Source organism: Egretta garzetta, unplaced genomic scaffold, assembly GCF_000687185.1.
Source record: "Egretta garzetta isolate BGI_Z169 unplaced genomic scaffold, ASM68718v1 scaffold8, whole genome shotgun sequence".
NCBI classification, from domain to species: domain Eukaryota; kingdom Metazoa; phylum Chordata; class Aves; order Pelecaniformes; family Ardeidae; genus Egretta; species Egretta garzetta.
Window position 1 is genome coordinate 2,499,841 of NW_009260407.1, and position 18,162 is coordinate 2,518,002.

At 40.7% G+C, this 18,162-nt stretch overlaps 1 protein-coding gene across 1 annotated transcript in view; it reads left to right on the plus strand.

The window, feature by feature from the left end:
* The window catches only part of SORCS1 (sortilin related VPS10 domain containing receptor 1), a 211,034-nt gene that overhangs the window by 23,362 nt on the left and 169,510 nt on the right, over window positions 1–18,162 (plus strand). The window lies entirely within an intron of this gene.

Genomic DNA, 18,162 nt, shown 5'->3' on the forward strand with positions numbered 1-18,162 from the left:
CTCAGAAGACACATTTGAGCTCCTCCAGGCTCAAACAGAGAGGTAGAACACCAGGCATTTTGCACTGGCTGGTCATTTCTTTTGGAGAGTTGAGCGATATCACGTTTGGGAATGGTGACATGAGTTAAACATCTTCCCTCTGAAAAGAAACTCAGTAAGAAGAACTGGGGCCTAATCCACAGGAATTTCCCAAAGGATTGTAAATGTCTGGAATGTACAAGTGGGAATGTAGGAGTTTTGTGGTCCCAAGACTATCCATATTTCCACTTCCTGGCCAGTAAGAACTCCCAGTGTTGATGGCTACATCTGTCCTGCAAAACTCAATAATCTTCCTGAATCTTGACCTAAATATGGTTTGCATTCTTCCATGCTTATCAGTGTGGCTGAAGAAATTTGGTAACATACGCTCTGCTCTTTTGGTGTCTGTAAACCACTGATGAATACAAAGGTAAACCTCCTCAAACTGAAGGGGTTTTTTTTGTTTAAACAGTAAGAGGAAACGTTTAGAAAGAATATTCTAAATCTCAAGGTGATGAAAGCATGTCTGGCATATCCAATGGTAAAGTGGTTCAGGGCAATTTTTTGTAGCAAAGGGTTTTTTTGTCTGGTGGTGTAATGAGAAATTTTGGAGTGTGCAATTTCTCTCTCATGCTCAGGTTCCCTCTTCTACTCTCCCACATCAGTGACCAAGCTATAAAGACAGTCCTGGGACAGTACTCCCTCCTTTGGTGGCAGTTGTTTACAGGGTTTGGGAATGTTTGTCCCACTTATCCCTTCCTGAGGGATTTTCCAGGTGGTTTGAACTAGTTTGGATTGTAAGAGTGTTCCTCTCCTGAAGACTGAAATCGCTCCTTCACCCTCAGGTCAAAGCCCTTTCTTTACCTGATTCTGTCAATGTCCCTTAATGATTCTTAAGTACCTTTTAAGAGGTAGCTTTTCCTGAGCCATCTTTTCTCCTTGCCTATTTGCTCTGCTTTCTTCACCAGCAGCTTCCCTCTTAAATACCACTAGTCTGTTCTTACAGCAAACTCCCCACAAACCAAGCCAGAACAAACTATTATAGAACAGCCCCACATCTATCACATCTCCTATACATAATTTTGAAATGTACTTTATAAAAATTGGTAACAGCTCAGGAATCCAGTAAAACCTGTAGTTTTTTAACCATTAATAACTTTAAGATTTTCCCCATTAAGTTTTAACATGAAATTAAAAAAAAAATCACAGGAGTTTTGTTTTATTCTCTCCAACAGTCCTGTTCTACTCTCATAAATAAAACATTCCTGCAAAAATACACTTATTTTCATATGTTCTTACACTGTCATCCAGCCTTGAGTTTCTTGACTCAGCAACCTCACGCAGTGTTAACTTCATGGGACCACTGCTGTGCTGTGTGTGGATGAGTCAGCTTTCCATTTTCGAAGTAGCTTTACTTTTTTCTTGCATCCATGCCTTTCTCATACAAAACCTAGCTCCCTTTTAGGTTTGTCATGGCCCTCCCTCAGAGCCACGGTTGGCTCCTCTGCTACAAGAAAATGTCATCTTCAGCTACTGTTTCCAATCACCTGACCTAAATGGTTCTATAGGTACAAGGACTTTGCAGAACCTCTTTCCAGTTTTTGTTTGCTGATCCTCTGCAGTGAAGCTAGAAGAGCCAGTCCAGTCTTAGCTGCACCCTGTACCTGATTTTTATTATCTATATCTTGATGACAGTTGAGATTATCCCTTTTCTTCTCTTTATGGACCAGTAAATCCTTTTTGTTACACTGGACATGTTAGAGTTTCGTTTTTATATTAATGAACTGCTTCCGGGAGAGTACTTCCCTTTTTGAACCTAATCACTTTGTCAGCTTGATTAGTCAAATTGCTGGTGAATTTATTACTCTCCTCCATAATCATGAGTGTAGTCGCACTGTTAAACATCTCTTTCAGTCCTACACGCAAGCAGAGTTCAAAGAGCTGAAGGAGAGCATCACCCCACAATAATAAGTAGTATAGTGGCTTAGAGGGTTCTCTTCAGATGGAGCAGGCTCATGAATTGAAGTTTTGTGTCATTTAGGAATGACTACCTCAGCGTTTGCCATGCTGTAAAAAGAAGATTTGATTGAAACTAATTTCAGTATATTGGTGGTTGCTGCAATAAACAGCCCCAAGTGTTGCCTTAATGCTTAGACAGCTAGAAATGCATCAGTACTTTAGCTGACTATTTTGCTATATGTTGTTCTCTCCTTCCACCAAAGCCTGGACCTTTCATATCTCAGGTGAATATCTTCCCAGAACTAACTAATCTGCTCCTTCTGATGTTCTGCCAGGAAATTCTGTTCAGGAGCTTTTCTGAAAAGTTTTGCTTTGGCAGGTTGGCATTCTCTAAAGTGAAAACATGTGTCTGAAACATTTCCAAGTGACCCTGCAGATGACTGAATTGAATTTCAGTTTTATCCCTGAACTTTCAATGTTTGTGAGGTTTTGTTTTGTTGTCTTTTTTTCTCCCAAACGCCCCTTCTAGGCAGAAGCACAAGCCTGTGAAATAACGAAGATTGTTCAGGCATTGACAGTACAGATGTCAAAGATACTCTTTGAGGCCTCTCCAGGACTTCTGGAGACCTTGGGAGTTGACAAGGGGAAATATACACCATGATGAACCTCCTTAACTGGCTGGAAAAACAGAATTTCTGTTTTAGGAGGAATTTTGCATTTCTGAAACTGTAGTAAAAGGTGATGGTGAAAAAGACTGAAACTTGTCACTAAACGGATGATGTCATTCAGCCAGCCAGCTGGCTAGGAAGGTTGGATATGGCCCTGGAGAATGTTTTGATTCTATCCAGAAACTGTCACCTGATGTAAAACATCCTTAAGGAAACTTTATTTTCAATGAAAAAGTCTATTAGGACACATAACATTCTTGTATGGGTGGGCAGTGACTGGAGGTCTTAATCTCGGTGACTGTTAACGATGAAAGGTTCATCAGCAATGTGAAGAAGCTACAAGATCTCATGTCACTATGTGCTCTCTAGAGGTACTCGTTCAAAGATTCAAGTGCTACAGCTTATTTCTTGCTCTTTATTTGTGACGATGCCAGCTGTCACCAGCTGCAGGGTACAGACTGGGTACAGCAGCAGGGTTGCTTTTCTCCCCTTTTTGGGTTGAACTTGCTTTGGGCTCCCACAGAATATTTTTCTGCCTCCCAGCAAGATAAGACTTGCTGTCTCTGAGGAAGTGTGAACACAGGGACTTATAGCACAACTAAATTCTGCTGAATCCATGGGAGTAGACATCTTCTTGAGTCTGCTAAGCAACTTCAGAGCTCAGATGTTTGCATCAGTTAAGTGGTTATGTACCACTTTTTGCATGACAGTAGGTTCATCCTGAAGTTCTTGTTAAGTAGTGAAACTTAAGAACTGAGGTCTTGATTTAACAACTGTACACTAGTAACAGGAATACCGTTTTGTGTCCAGTTTTGGTCAGTGTTATTTCAAAAAGGGTATGTTAGAAGTGGGGAAGGTTCAGAGAAGAGTAGTAAGGATGGACCAAGGTATGGGGTGACTTGTGTGGAAGGAATGATTGAGCTGACCAGGAATCTTTGATCTGGAAAGTGACAACTAATAGGGATATGTCAAAGACCTGTGAAATCATGAAAGTCTCAAAGAAGGAAATCAGGGATTGCGTGTTCCCTCTTCTTTTTTTTTTCTCTTACAGGAATTAGACACCATAAAATAAATATATTTGAAAGGAAATTTAAGGCAATTTTTAATTGCCTATGCTACTGTCAATTTGAACTCACAGTGGTAATGTAAGATTAGAACTAGGAAACTTACCTGACTTGATCCTACATTATATGTTGCAGTGGTATAAACCTGGGAACCTGTGACTGTATGAGGTGGTTCCCTGACAAAGACTATGTAAAATTCGGGAGACTCTGCTGCTGAGGCTGGCTCCAGCAAGGGTAGAAAATTTTCCTCTCTCCACATAGCAGTTTGACCAGAACTATGGAGAATTATCCTGGTGAAAACAAAACAGAAAAGTGGGTACCGGTTTTCTATCCCACCCAGAGCAGGAAAGGCAGTACCTGCCACATGTGGTCCGCTCTGGACTTGTGGTAATGCTACTGTGAAGCCTTTTAGTAAAGCAAATATTCTGTGAAAAAGCTGCCTGAGTGACTGCTGCGGGGCACTGTCTTCCTGGGCTTGGAGGCAGGACCAGCTCCAGGGGAACTGGCCTACTGCTGAGGGTGCCACTGAGACACCATTACAGGTATCCCCTCTCTGGTTACCCTGCCGCTGGCCTGGAAAGCTGAGCTGCTTCTGACAGGCACAGGAGCAATAGCAAATCCTCAGGGGACACGCGCATGATAACCTCTCTCGGTAGCACACAAGGCTGTTCCCACTGCATTCCTGTTGCTTGCAGCAATTACAAATGAGAAGCCTGACTTGCAAGGGGCTTGCCTAACCCCTCACAGCTCTGCCTTCCCTACTTTCTATGGCGTGGTCTGGCTCCAGTCCAGCCCCAGTCCTTGAACAGTGGGGCAGGAATATTTCGGTTTTGCCCACGGGTCTGAGCAGCCTTTGGGCTGGCTGTGTAGGGGGGCATCAGTGAACCTTCTCCCTTGAGCACCTTATGCTTTTTTGATTGACAAGCCTCTGTTGAAGCCGGCTTGAAAAGTGTTTGCACTCGAAACAAGTGGAGCAAATTCTAATTTGTCTGGAATGGGCCCTCCTGTTAAATGTTAAACTGACCTTTTCAAGAGAAATTTACTTGATAGTTCTATGTGAAGCTCCGCTTTAAGCTAAACCTGTCACTACAACATGATTAAATTCACTTAAACGTACATCAGTTGCACATATTATTAATGGAAATTGAAATCAGCCTAAATGGTAGCCATAAATTTTGAAACAGGGGGAAGAGAACGGAGGTAGAATAGTAACCTACACATGATGTGAAGGTTAAGGTGCCTTATTCGCCTAAAGATTAGATGGGCTGAACAGGGAACTTTATTCTGAAGCAATGAAAAATCACTGACTACTTTTTTTGCTATCTACAGTCCTCCAATTCTAATCCACTGAAGGGGAATTCAGTGCATTTTTGGCAGGGGTTTGATCTGTGGAGACCTAGAAGAATTGGTCACAGTTGTCTGGTCTTATTTCACCTACTACTGGACCTTTAAGCAGCAAATTATCAGATTTCTGGCAGCCTGTTAGATAGATGGTGGAGGCGTGTGTGTGTAGATAGTGCTGAAAGTGGGTTTTTGGGCGTACCTGTGATACAGGAATGTCTGCTTCCCCATTAACTGCACATTTAAAATCTTGCGCCCATTCTTGCCTCCTTCCCTGCCACCCAGCATGACAGTTCCAGTGTTTGGCTAGTATGACGACTGTTACTTAAAGTGTCTGTTCTAACTGGGCCCTAATAAATTGAAGACCTGCCACTTATGGGCATTTATCAGTGACTTTCCATCACGCAGAAGGACAGGACTTGGCAAGCATCTCATAGACAAATGTCTAGGGACTTATGAAGGTTCTTTTTGAAGGTGTTATCTTTATGTAGCTGTGTGACCTTTGTCATTCAAAGTGCAAATTTGAACCTTTTGTAATTCATAACTCTTGTTCCAGCAGACTTGGCTTCCACACAGGTGAAATTAGCATGTTTTTTTCCAGCTGTTTTGGAACATAGCCAGATAAGCTCTACTTTGGGTTAGGAGCTAAGTAGGCTGAATTGCCCACAGCCTGAAGTAAACACTAAGATCCAATCTGTCCAACATACAGTGGTTTATTTTCTTTTCCACTAATGCCGCCTCTACTTCCTACAATAGGAATACGAGTGGGCAGATATAATACATACCACCGCCTGCCCACTGTCCGGTAGGGGACACGTGTTGCAGCCTGATTGAGTCCATTGCAGTTGTAGTTGCGTGATTGGGTTAGTAGTAGTGGTATGCCTGGCAGTGAGGGACTCTGGAGGTAGGTTGATGGGGGGTGAGGGGGTTGACACGGCTTTTGTGGTCACATGTGAGATTTAGGGGTCAGAGAAGCCAAAACTCTCTGACTACCTGAGTACGTTGGAAGATGCACTTTTTTTAAAGGGAATCGGTGGTGGCTGGGGATAATAAGTCTGAAGGTACAAGAAGGTAGAAGGACTTCTCAGGTACTTGGCTGACTTCCTGTTGGTAGCGTTATTTTAATGACTGGATTGTATAATTAATGTCTTTACGCACCCACAGCTTTGGAAAGCCTTTCCTGTAATTTTAATTCCAAATAAATTAAAACCAGATGGCTTGGGGGGAAAAAAAAATCTGGTCAAATTCCTTTTTTTTTTTTTTTTTGAGGCACTTGAATATCAGTTGTGATTAATGGAAGAATACGGCCCATCAGTAAGGATTTTAGTATCAAGGAATCTTTTCAAGATGTTTCAATCTACAGTCTTTATTTTCTCACAAACAGAAAATGTAATTAATATGAGATGTCTCTGCAATGCAGGGCAAAATGGTAACTTGATCTTGCGCAAGATGTTTCTGATATGGAATTTACAGCCTAGCTTTAACTTTCTTTTATCATTCACCAGTAACATAAAAGCAAGATCCCATTTTATCTGTAGCTGGCACTGACTTAAAGATGACTTTCAAAAATCAAAGAACCAGAAGAGCTGAGCTCATTTCTAGACTATCAGCCTGCAAAAATGCCAGTGTATCAGCTTACTAATAGACTGTTTGAACACCTCACCTTGGCCACATCTTGCTCATTTCTTAATACATAGCACATGCTCCTGACCATTTTTTCTGCGGAGTGACTGGGAGCATGCATCCTCCCCAGGCCTAGGAAATGGTATTAATCTTCTACTGTGTACTTTCATTTCACCTCCTGTAAAAATCCATCTTCTGCTACTGGAGTTGACCTAAGGTTAGATGTCAAAAGAACAAATTACTGTCACTTGCTCGATACCCCAAGAGTAGCTATAAATAGCAAGCTTTATAACCCCACTGATCCTTGAGATACATAGTGATAAATATGCTTCTACCAACCAAGAGGAAAAAATAAAGCTGTGCGGCTCTGGGTGATGTATATTATTTGACACTGACACAAATGGTACAGCTGGTTTTAAAAAGAAAAAAAGTAATTCTTATTGTGTTTGCCTGCTTTAAAGCACTAATTAGTGATTTTTGGGTACAGTAATCCACTAGCACAGCTTTTAAATACAGCAACAACAAATTCTCTCTTAGGTGATGTGGTAGAGTAACAGTGTAGCTAACAGCTTAGGCTGTTCACTACTAGGACGTGGAACTAATTGAAACCTTTTCAGTGGAACAATTTTCTGCTGGGGAATGCAGCTTTAGTCAGATAAATCTTTTGCAATATTTTAAAAATGAAATCTTGACAGAAAATGTCGGAATGATTTGAAACTGAAAGTGTTTCATTTTGATTTTCTCCTTGTTTCATTTGAGCTTTTTTCCTGTGGGGTGACAGCCAGGCTATAATATAAAATATTCAATTGAATGGATAATGATAACACTGGTACTAGTGGGATGAAACACTCTGGTTCTTTTTTTTTTTTTACTTAATATCTTTTCTCCCTGTATTCTTATTCTATCCAGATTTTGGGAATCATGATAGTTTAAAACAGGGCAAAAAAAAAAAAAAAAACCAAACCAAAAAAAAACCCCCAAACCATTGCCCAAGGGATGGGAATTCCATTCTCCAACTAACTTGAATATAAATTAATGCATGAGGCACGTTTTTAGCTGGTTTTTAAAATGCTACTGGTCCTTCGGAGCTACTCCATTATAACAACTAAGGGGCTTCGACAGTGATTTTGAAAATAATGTCTTGTGCTGTCTGAATCTCTTAAGCTTTCTAGCTGTTGATTTGCACTGGCAGGATAGAATGAAGATTGCATATTGTGTTGCAAATGCTTGGATGGTGCTGGCTAGAAAGGTTCTTCTGCAGGGTATGTACTAAAAGCCAGAGAAGACCTGCAACGTTTTTATGACACAATAAAACTCCTTCTTACTCATAATTGGAAATGGACTAAAGAAGTTTTCTGGATGTATAACTAGGAATGCAGGCATAGCTTTGCTGAGCAAACCTTGTAACTGAGCTCAGCCTGTTGTGAGGGGGGGTTTGCCTGGCAACACACACCTTTTCAACATAGCTGTGGTCACCTCAGGGTTATGATGGGGCGGGGAGTGTAAGATGTGTATGGTTCTCACTGATTAATGGAAAAGCTTCCTGTTGCTCTGCCCTCAAGCTACAAAATCCATTAACCACCCCTTGGGGTGCCTGAAATTTATTCTGGCCATTACCATCAATTAGAAAGTTAATAGTGTGATGATTACTGGGTTACAGTCCTAGCTATTTGTATGATTTACACCAGACTGGGGTGGAAAGGGGAAGGTGCAACACTCAAAGAACCACTTTATAAGCAAGAATTTGGCATTAAGGGTGCAGTGTTGTCATATGCCCTGTGTAAACATACAGCAAGAAGAGGCATTAGTTGTTCTTAATTCTTCTAATTTAAAAAGCATCTTTTAATCTAAATGTAAGGTAGAACAACTTTAATACCCCATCTCAGCTAAGCTGAGATTTTTTTTGTTGTTGATGACTTTAAGCCTTGAGTCAGGCTGGGCCTATGGGAATGGCTCTGTTCTGAGTTGCAGTGTTACCTGGCTGAGAATACTCTGATGAAGGAAGGGTGGAAATTTGAATTCTAGCCTCCTTGTTTGTTTTGACAAACAAGTCAAGGTGGGCAAGGAGATCTTCCAGACTGGTGCTCTTCTACTTGTAATCCACTGATCCCAAAAATTTCCCTAAGGTAGCAAGGAACAAGCCTGTTGCCAGTAAACTTCTATTCCTTTCTTCAGGGTCTGTTCCTTCATTGAAAATAATGCTGTGATAGCTAATGGGAAAAATATTGAAAAACAGTACTATGGACTTAGTTGGGGAAGGAGAAAATGCTTGGCATGTATATAGTCAGATGCACAAGCGTAAATAACCTATCAGCTTTTGGTATGTATTAGCTGCCCAAAATTAGTGGTCCTACTGGAGTTACTGATCCTTCCCACATGCATACAAGCACTGTGGCACAAAATGGCTCATAGAAAGAACAGGAGAGATTGCACTAGTGTCTCAGCCAGAGCACCACCAGTGCCATTTTCTTGAGTCTTTCAGTGAGACGGTCAAGTGGAGGTCTTGCTTTGATGGCCATCCCTCTGCTTCTTCCTGCAGGCTTTCACCTAGCATTGGATGAGAATAGTTAAAGTGATTATGATTGCTAGCCTCCCTATGCTCTTCTTCACTTTTGCTGCTTCTGTCAGTGAGGGACTGGAGATGAGTCCTTTAGGCCACAGGAAGAAGCTGGAAGGGAGATTTGAGGGTGAGCTCTGGAGAGCCATCATGTCTGCTGCTCAAGCAGTGGAGGTGAAAGCCCCAGTTCCTTCTGCTGCCACCTTACCTTGCCCTCAGAGGCAACAGCCAGTCTTGCTAGGGGTCTGTTAGCCAGGCAAAACAGGTGGTAAGTCCACAGTTACTGCCACAAATACAGCCCTCTGCCCTAGACATCCTATCTCATTTCCCAGAGCTAATCCTGCAAGTGGTCATTTAGCACAGCAATGTTTGAGAGGAGTTCCAGAATGTAGCTGTGGCCCCCAAAATGGGATTGTCCATAGCAAAACCCTGGATTTACAGTCAATTCCTGTGAAACAGTGCCTAGAAAATACTTTGAGTCCAGTCAAAAGTTGGAAATTGTACACTCAAAAGAAAAGTCATTATTTCTTGCATTCTGACAGCAAAGAGCCTCCTGATTTCTTGGAAGCAGATGTTTCCAAGCCAGGGTGATCTGATCATTGATGCTGTCCAGTTCCACGTTTACAGTGGTGTATCTGCATAGTAAATACTTTGGATTTACATGAGTGTGTCATCAGGATCTGACATATGATCAGCAGGCAGAGGAGTGGGGAGTCTGAATATGGATTTTTATCAACTGCCAGAATCTTCTGGTTTTAGCCTGCTGTCAGGAGAAACCATTATACTGTGCAGTAAAAGGTGGGATTATTGGTCAACAAGACAGGACAGACATCTAAAATTAGAGAAGCAGTTAAAGGGGGAAAAAAAAAGTAGTGCATCATTCCCATCTAATCCAGATTTGATCTTTTTTTCTGCTACAGTATTCAATCTTGCTCTTTTATTTGGGTATCCAACCTTTATGCAGCAATTTCTCTGAAGTCTGAAGGTAAAAAAGCCCATCTCCACAATGCAGTGGAATGTTACTTCTGCTGAAAAAGGCAGAGACGTCAGAAACTGTTATTAAAAAAGCCACTGCCAGCTTGCCAACACAAGATGCCTCTGGACTGTTAAACATGAAAGTTTGATCTGAGTTATGCTGTCCCATGGCTAGTTTGGTGAGATGGGAGGGTCTGAAGAGGTATTATGCAACAGGATACACGTCACCAGAGCTGAAGCAGTTAGATATATCCACCTTGGTGTTTTGGCTTTACCTCATTCTACTTTTGATTCTTTACTTCACTTTTGATGACCTATGTTATGGACCATCTCTTCCCTAGGTTTGCATTTCTAGTGAATTTACTAGGCATCTCCAAGAAGAAGCTGGGTGAGCAGCACAGACTAGTTTGTTCTAAGGGTTGTTGTTCACCATAGACAATACAGGTGTGATTGGTCTCTGCAAAGAATACTGTGCTTTAGCAGAATAGATGTGAACTAGTCTTTAGCAGTTCACAGAGGGTCAGGGTTTGCATCGTAGCAAGGACAGTGTAGATCAATCCAGGTGGATCGTTCTGATTTCAGGACAAGAGTGCCTGAGCCCATTCTTCCAAGCTTTCAGGTGATAAAAAACCACTTACAGCACCTAACACTCTGCTTGGGCAATTGGAGAGGCTTCTAAGTTTCTGTCAACTTTCAGTCTTGCCAGCCTGGTTAGCATTCACATGCTACCCAGGTTATTAGGAGAATTGTTCTCTTCCTTGTCCTTGCGTTCAACAGTCGTAAGTCTTGCTGCTGCCTAATGCTATGCTTTTATGGTATTAGTAGGTTTGCTGGGAACACTTGCCTGTTCATCATAATTGTCTATTTCCCTTCACCTCTCCCCGACATAGATAAGAGTAAGAAATAACCTCAACCTGATTACACAGCTTCCTTTTATCCTATACAACCTGTCTTCTGTCCTGTTGGAAGATTCCCACCATCATCATCGCATGACTTCTGAAGCTATTGACCATATTCTACTTAACATTGACAGAGGGATTCAAAGCTTCAGACATGTTGAACTACTACTTGTTTCCCTAAAACTTTCCAAATTGCAAAGATTTTCCTTCTCCTTGGTCTTTTGAAAGGTGTGGGAAATGTGTTGTATGGATGTCCTGGTTTTGTCTGGGACACAGTTAATTTTCTTTCTAGTAGCTGGCATAGCTGTGTTTTGGATTTAGTATGAGAAAAATGTTGATAACACACTGATGGTTTAGTTGTTGCTAAGTAGTGCTTAGACTTAGATGAGAATAGGAATGTGGATAGCTATGAAACAGCGACCTTATAGCTACGGCTTGCATCAGCAGATGGAGGTTTAGCAACGTGGCTCCAGGTTCTGGCAGGCCCTTTACTAAATATATGCAACAGGATGGATGGTCCTTACTTTGGATATGATGGAGACAGAGGGACAGGTATTGTCTACTTAGGTTGCTAACTTGAGTTACTGACTCTCAACTGAAATAGCAGCAAAGGCAAATTAGGCAAATTTATTTTTCTTCAACCATTATTTTAAGGGGAAATAAACAACTCGCCTGGGTCACCTACAGATGTCATCTCCTGGCCCTCCCACCCTCCCTGTTTCCTTTCTTTCTGATTTAGGTAAGATTGTGAATAACTGTCCAATGCAATATGTAAGCTCTGGACTGGATGATAAAATATGAGCTGCTTCTCCTGCTTGTCACATCTTTAAATTATTTATAGCAATAATCAGCTGAACTATATTAAGCCAAAAATTGCAAGAAATTTGAGTGCGTATATTACTGTTCATTTAGATTACTCCAAATAAAAGTTGATTAAAAAGGAGAAGAAGAAAATTGAATTAATTTAACTGATTATGCAGGAAAATGTCAATTCTGTAGTTTCCTATTGTTTCTTTGTAACATTTTTTACCACTCTTTTGTCCTCTGAGTCTTTTTGATGGCTTCTGTAGGTGGGAAACTTTATTTTGTGATCAGAAAATTCTTTCCATAAGGGGAAAAAACCACACATTTCAGCAAACTCATATAAAAATTCATAACTTCATTTCTAGTAAAATCTACAGTCACTACTCAACCTGGAAGCAAGATATTTTTGAAATGGAGGCTTAAATCTGTTTTAAAATGCACATTTAAACTGCATTTAATTTTGTATTTCTTCCTTTTGACATTGATATTAAGGCTCTTCCCAATCCTTATTTACACACACAAAATCCCAGAAAACTTTCACTGTCAGGATGGAGTGAGAAGTAGGTGGAGCCTGAGGGGACTCGCATTTGGCTCTGTCACAGGCTTCCTTCAAATGTAGGATTAGTTATCCAGTCTCTCCCTCCTTTTCCCTGACCTAGAAAGTGGGAACAGTAATACTTGCCAGCCTGCTGAGGGCCTCGTGAGAAAAAAGTCATCAGAAATATGTTCGCTTAGGGAGTGAGGCATGTGGGTCCCTTGAGTTTTGAAATCTCTTCTTTTTCTTTACCCTGGAGATGTCTTTAAAAGTTAATTTCAACGTGCCAGGGTAAATTTGAAGTGTTTTAATGCTGTGACGTGCAGGGCCATTACAGACATTTAAAGAAATGCTAACCAACTCTTTGGCTTGTCACTGCTGTCAGACCACTTAGCACTGCCCTCTTGAACCAAACTCTTACGAAGACAAAAAAAACCTCTCTGAACTAGCTTCACTTCAGCTTAATCCCTGCTTAAAGCAAATGAGCTATAGCTAAAAATCAGCCAAAATTCATTAATAAAGCAAGGAAGAGGCAGCCGGGGAAGGCATAAAGACGCAGCATGGCTGGTCCCAAGCTGCATGAAGGCCTTTAGCAGAGGCAGCAAGTCAGGGAAGTGAATCAGTTTGGTGTTGAAAGGCCTGGGCTGCTCAGTGGGATACAGGAATTTTAAATAAAAATCTTGTGCCCTGCCTTAAAAAGTCCATGGGAATAATTCCGTGGACTTCCTAGTGTGATAACCTGTGTGCTGGGTGGGACTGGTAACTGTTCAGTGCGACCTCAGGAGAGCAACTTGTGCAAATGAGGGCAAGGTCTGCCTCTTTGCTGCATGGAAACTGTGTCCAAGGACACAGGATTCACTGTGTTTACATCTTGCAATTGCTCTTCAACACGGAGATGTAAAACTCCCCTCAAAGTGTGTGTCAGTCTCTATGAGCTACACAAATGGTTCCCATTCAAAATGGGCGCAAGGCCTTGGGCAATTATTTATACAATGAGTTAGAAAGACAGCCAGTGGTGAGAAGTATCCAGGCGAAGCAAGGTAATTTGTAAAGCAAGAGTAACTTTCTATGAAAATAAAGAATGGGATAAACCCCCCAGTTCTTTCCTGAGAGAGAAGCTGAGATCAGACATTATTACTTTCTGGAAAAAATACCAGGGTTACACATGAAGGAGTTAAATCAAAACAGGCATCAGACCAAAAGTGACATCTATCAATGGCTCGTGAAAGGCTTAATAGGAAGAGCATGTGAACTTAAATGGTTAGCTGTTGGAGAAGACTTTGACATTACTAGCTTTTGTGAAACATGGTGGCATGGCAGAAATCAATGGGAAACTTTAGCACTTGGCTATAAAACCATAAAGGAAAGAGTTTCAATTTAAGTGATGAGGGAATAGCACCTCAGCCTAGAAAGGTCCCCAGAAAGAAAGAATGCAAAATTCAAACAACTCTATGGCAGAGTTTACAAACAAGCTTTAAACATTGCACTCAGGAATACAAATACGCTCTAGAATTGCCCGCTTCAGTATTTTTCACATTCAGATGTGAAAAATTAATGTCTTAATGTGAAATTTAATGTCTTAATTCCTTTATTCAAAAACTTTTCAGTGAAAGCCTTTTGTAAGTGCAGCCTGTCACCCCACAGTTCTGCCTTCTGCGGTCTGAAAGCCTTCTATCCAAAAATCTGCTCGTGAAGAGATTAGTATGATAGCAACTGGCAAATCTCAGGCTCAACTGGCCAGTTCCTTTGGAGGCAAACCAGGTGGCAAACAAGACCTTATGTGGGAGGTTGGAACAGATGATCTGATAGTCACTGCTGTTTCTTACTTAAAATACCTGACTTCTGCCAGGGGTGACTTCATGTGCAGCAGGAGAAGCAGGCGAGAGCCCATCTCTTCAGGCTGCGCTCCTGGGCACGACCAGCTGCCCTGCTCCGCTGCTCCCTAACCACATTGGGGTGCTTCTGGTCCTGCCCCCCCGGGGCTGGCTGCCACTCAGACAGCAGTCAGAGCAGCAAATTAGACGGTGGAATAAGGAGAGTGAGGACGTGATACATAGACAGTCTTCTCATGGTGGAGGTAGGGGAAGCAGTCACATTAATATGTGAAAACCAGGCGTAACTGGTAAAAAAAGGAAAAAAAAAAGTAAATGGTGCCAATTAAAGTGATTTCTTCTTAATGATGTGTGTTACGACAAGAAACTTCATCTGTTAACATGTGTCTTCTATTGGAAGAAAGCTGCACTCTAATAGGCAAGAGACACGATGTTACACAGCTTAAAGTCTGTGTAATGTTTTTCTTTTTTCTCGTGGAGTGTTCCAGAAAGATCTTGTTGGAAAAGAAACCTTGACCAAACAATCAACTGGTTGATTTTTCAAGTCTTCAGCAGCTTATGTAAAATAAGTACAGACAACCTTAAATTTGTAACAACGGAGAATAAACAGCAACTTGCTAGAGAATTTATTTAATCTATATATTCAAATTGACAGTCCTCTGAATTTCAGTCTGCGCTTCTTGAGAAAGAAGAAAATTTCCATAGGGTTCATGTTACTGGTTGATTCAGAATGCCTATTATAATTGTGAAGTATTGGTAAGAATGGATTGAGATATATTCATGACAGTAGGTGGACTAATGGAATTCAGTGACTTTATTTAAAATGTGCAGGAGTTTATTATAATACTGTAATAGAAATGTCATTTACCCTGACGGGAGGAGAGGGAAAAGCCCTGTCAATGAATAATAATGAAGTTATTTAAATGTCAACTTTCTTGCAAATAGTTTGCAAAATATAAATTATTCTAGTTTTGTTTCTAGGTTTGTTTTAATTTATTATTCAGGGAAGTCAGAGCTTCAGTCCCACAGTTTTGGTATTTTTTTTTATACTGTCAAATGAACTAGTAATAATTAAAGTGTTTATCTTGGGTGTTTGTAGAAATCATTCTCCCTTACTGAAAAAATAGGCAGTCTGATTCTAAACAGCTACTTGTAAAATTTGGGATGGATTTAATGGAAGCAATTACAACTAAAATGGTGGGACAGGTGTGAAGTTCAAAATTGATTCAATACTCTGTTTCTGAATATTATTCTTTTACTAAGTATCATCTGCATTTCCGTGACATCCAAATGCCCTAATGCATATCTATTTTTTTTCCGTATTTAGACAGACTTGCACATATATCAAATTTCTCTGCAGACCTTCCTATTTCAAATTCATCTGGACTTATTTTGGACTAGCTTCTAACTGTACCAGGCCAAATCAATCTAAAAAAAGAAAAAATTTACATAGAGATTTAAATTAATTTGATGAAACATGTATAAATGCCCCTCCTCCCCCCAAGCAATTTGAGAAACCATTGCAACATGCATATCTACACAAGAACTAATAAAATAGGGCTTCCTGTTCACTCATTTACAAATTGTTATTTCATTAGCTGTGGCTTTTCAGGAGACGGTTCAGGAGGTACAGTTTCATTTTTGTGTTTTCAGCTCTACAGGTCCACCCTGGGTTTAGTCTTTTCAGATGATTTATCCAGCATTTGCTTGCACTGTTCATGTTATACAAGTGCACTAAAACTGAGTTCTCTCTGCCGAGCTTCAGAGACGCAGCCTTTACCACACAAGGTGTGGGAGATGTTGGTTGATACATACCCATTCCCCTTCAGATACCTGGGATTGAATTTGTTGAACGTACACTGGCATTGCTGCCTACACCCTGCTGAGGTGCATCTGTCTTTTGCAACACTTCCAGGGTAGGCTGGATTCCTGGCTCACCAAATGGCTGATAGGTTTTCGTGGGTTAGGATTCTCATGCTGCTTTATATACTCGTTTAATAAGAAAAACGAAGAGCTCATTATCCAGGCTGCTAACCAATGCCTGTTTGTATACATATATATAAGAGGAATAAGATGAATGCAGGTTGGTGATACCCCTGGGTTAGATCCCAACAGAGGCTTCATGTCGTACATGGTGTTTCATAAGACAATTCTTTTGTTCTGCTGCTCTGTGTTAGCGTATCTATCACCATTTCCTTGTGTTAAAGTGCTTCTAGGTGCCTCTTTGCTGTTGTATAATGTTCACCTCCCTGTTAAAATTACAGGTAATTGTAAAGTGGTGTAAGAGAAACACCAACTTGTATCTGGGCAGGTAGAAGGACTGGCTATTGCTAGTTTAGAACATGATAAATGAGAGTAAGATCTAATAGTAGCTCCTTTGCTTGTGTATTTGTTCATCTGAAAAAAAAAATGTTTTTTCTAAGCTTTTCAATCTTTCAGTTGCTTTTATAGATGTTGACAGAAGCACACGCTTCCATCTGGATATAACGTTACCTGTAAATAAAGCTATGAATGCAAAATAATTGCCTAGAGAATTGAAGTAAGGAATGGCTGGCAATTCTGACTAAGATTACCATGTGCAATAGGCCTTTGACATCTGTTTGCCTGTGCTGTGGCAGGGGTACTGGCTCCTTTTCTTTAACAATTTCAAAGCAAGTTTTATGTGTCAGATTTTCTTCACTCCTATACCCTTTTGAAGGGTCCCATTTTGAAATCACTGTCACTGGTATAAAGAGCAGCTGCATTTCTTTATTAATGTACTTTTTTCGAACTCAGCGGGTCAGATTTAGTCCTTATAACCTTTACATGTCTTTATCAGACCAAACTTCACAAGGGATAGGTTTTGGTTTTTAGGCAAACCACAACAGAAATTATTAATTTCTGAGAAGGCTGGCTGGTGAGGTGGATGAGGTAGCCAAAGTGAACCAGCAGTCTTTGGCAGGGCTATGTTCAGCATCCTGCTGTGGCTCCTTGCATCTGAATGCTGGAACATCTCTGAAATGTTCAGTAACAGAAACAACTGTAACATCCTCCTCCTCCTCCTCAGTCCACTGAGGAAATAGCTCGGTTAGTTTATATGTGCTCCTGAGAGAGACGACCTTATAAAAGGGAAAGATCAATGAGTAGATGAGAATTTGACATTCATATTCTAACCAACAAAGGTCATATATGTGCACAGGGGTGCATATGTTTATTGGGGGGAAAGGAAAAAGCTATGGTTGTAAACCATAGGTCAATTGTTATATGACCAGGACAGATATGTGCAAATGCTTTGATAAAGTTCTTGAATAGAAAGCCTCAACTGCAATGCAAATCCACGCTTTAGTGCAATTCATCTTAATGGGTAAAACCCCAAGCTGCTGCCTTCTTGTTTTATTCATGCACTGATTACAAAATCTGAAATCCCAGAAGCTGTGGTATGCATGTAGGTGTGGAACCTGATCCAGAAACTCAACACCCTCCACACTCCGAAAAAAAAAAAAAGGGGAGAGAAAAAAAAAATGTAGACATTAAGTGAATTTAGCCATTGTTTCCCAGACAGTGGAGAATGTGGGAATAATAGGTGCCTAGGGTTTACTTTAGAATGACTGGTTTTGGAGTGATTAGCAAAGGGAAAACTCATGTTACTGCTTGCAAGTGAAGTTCTATGTGGACCCATTTGTATATTTTAAAGACAAGATGCAGATTTATTATCTGCAAGAATATGTTACACTTCTGAATGCCTCTGTTACCCAGATACATGTCACTTTTCTGTGATTTGTGGATACCCGTACTCGTTTGGGCTGATTATCTAAATCCCCTGGATATTAGGACATAATTTAGGCAAGCATGAGCAGCATAATGAACAAAACCTCGGCTGATAATTGATCTTGGTTCCAGTCACATCT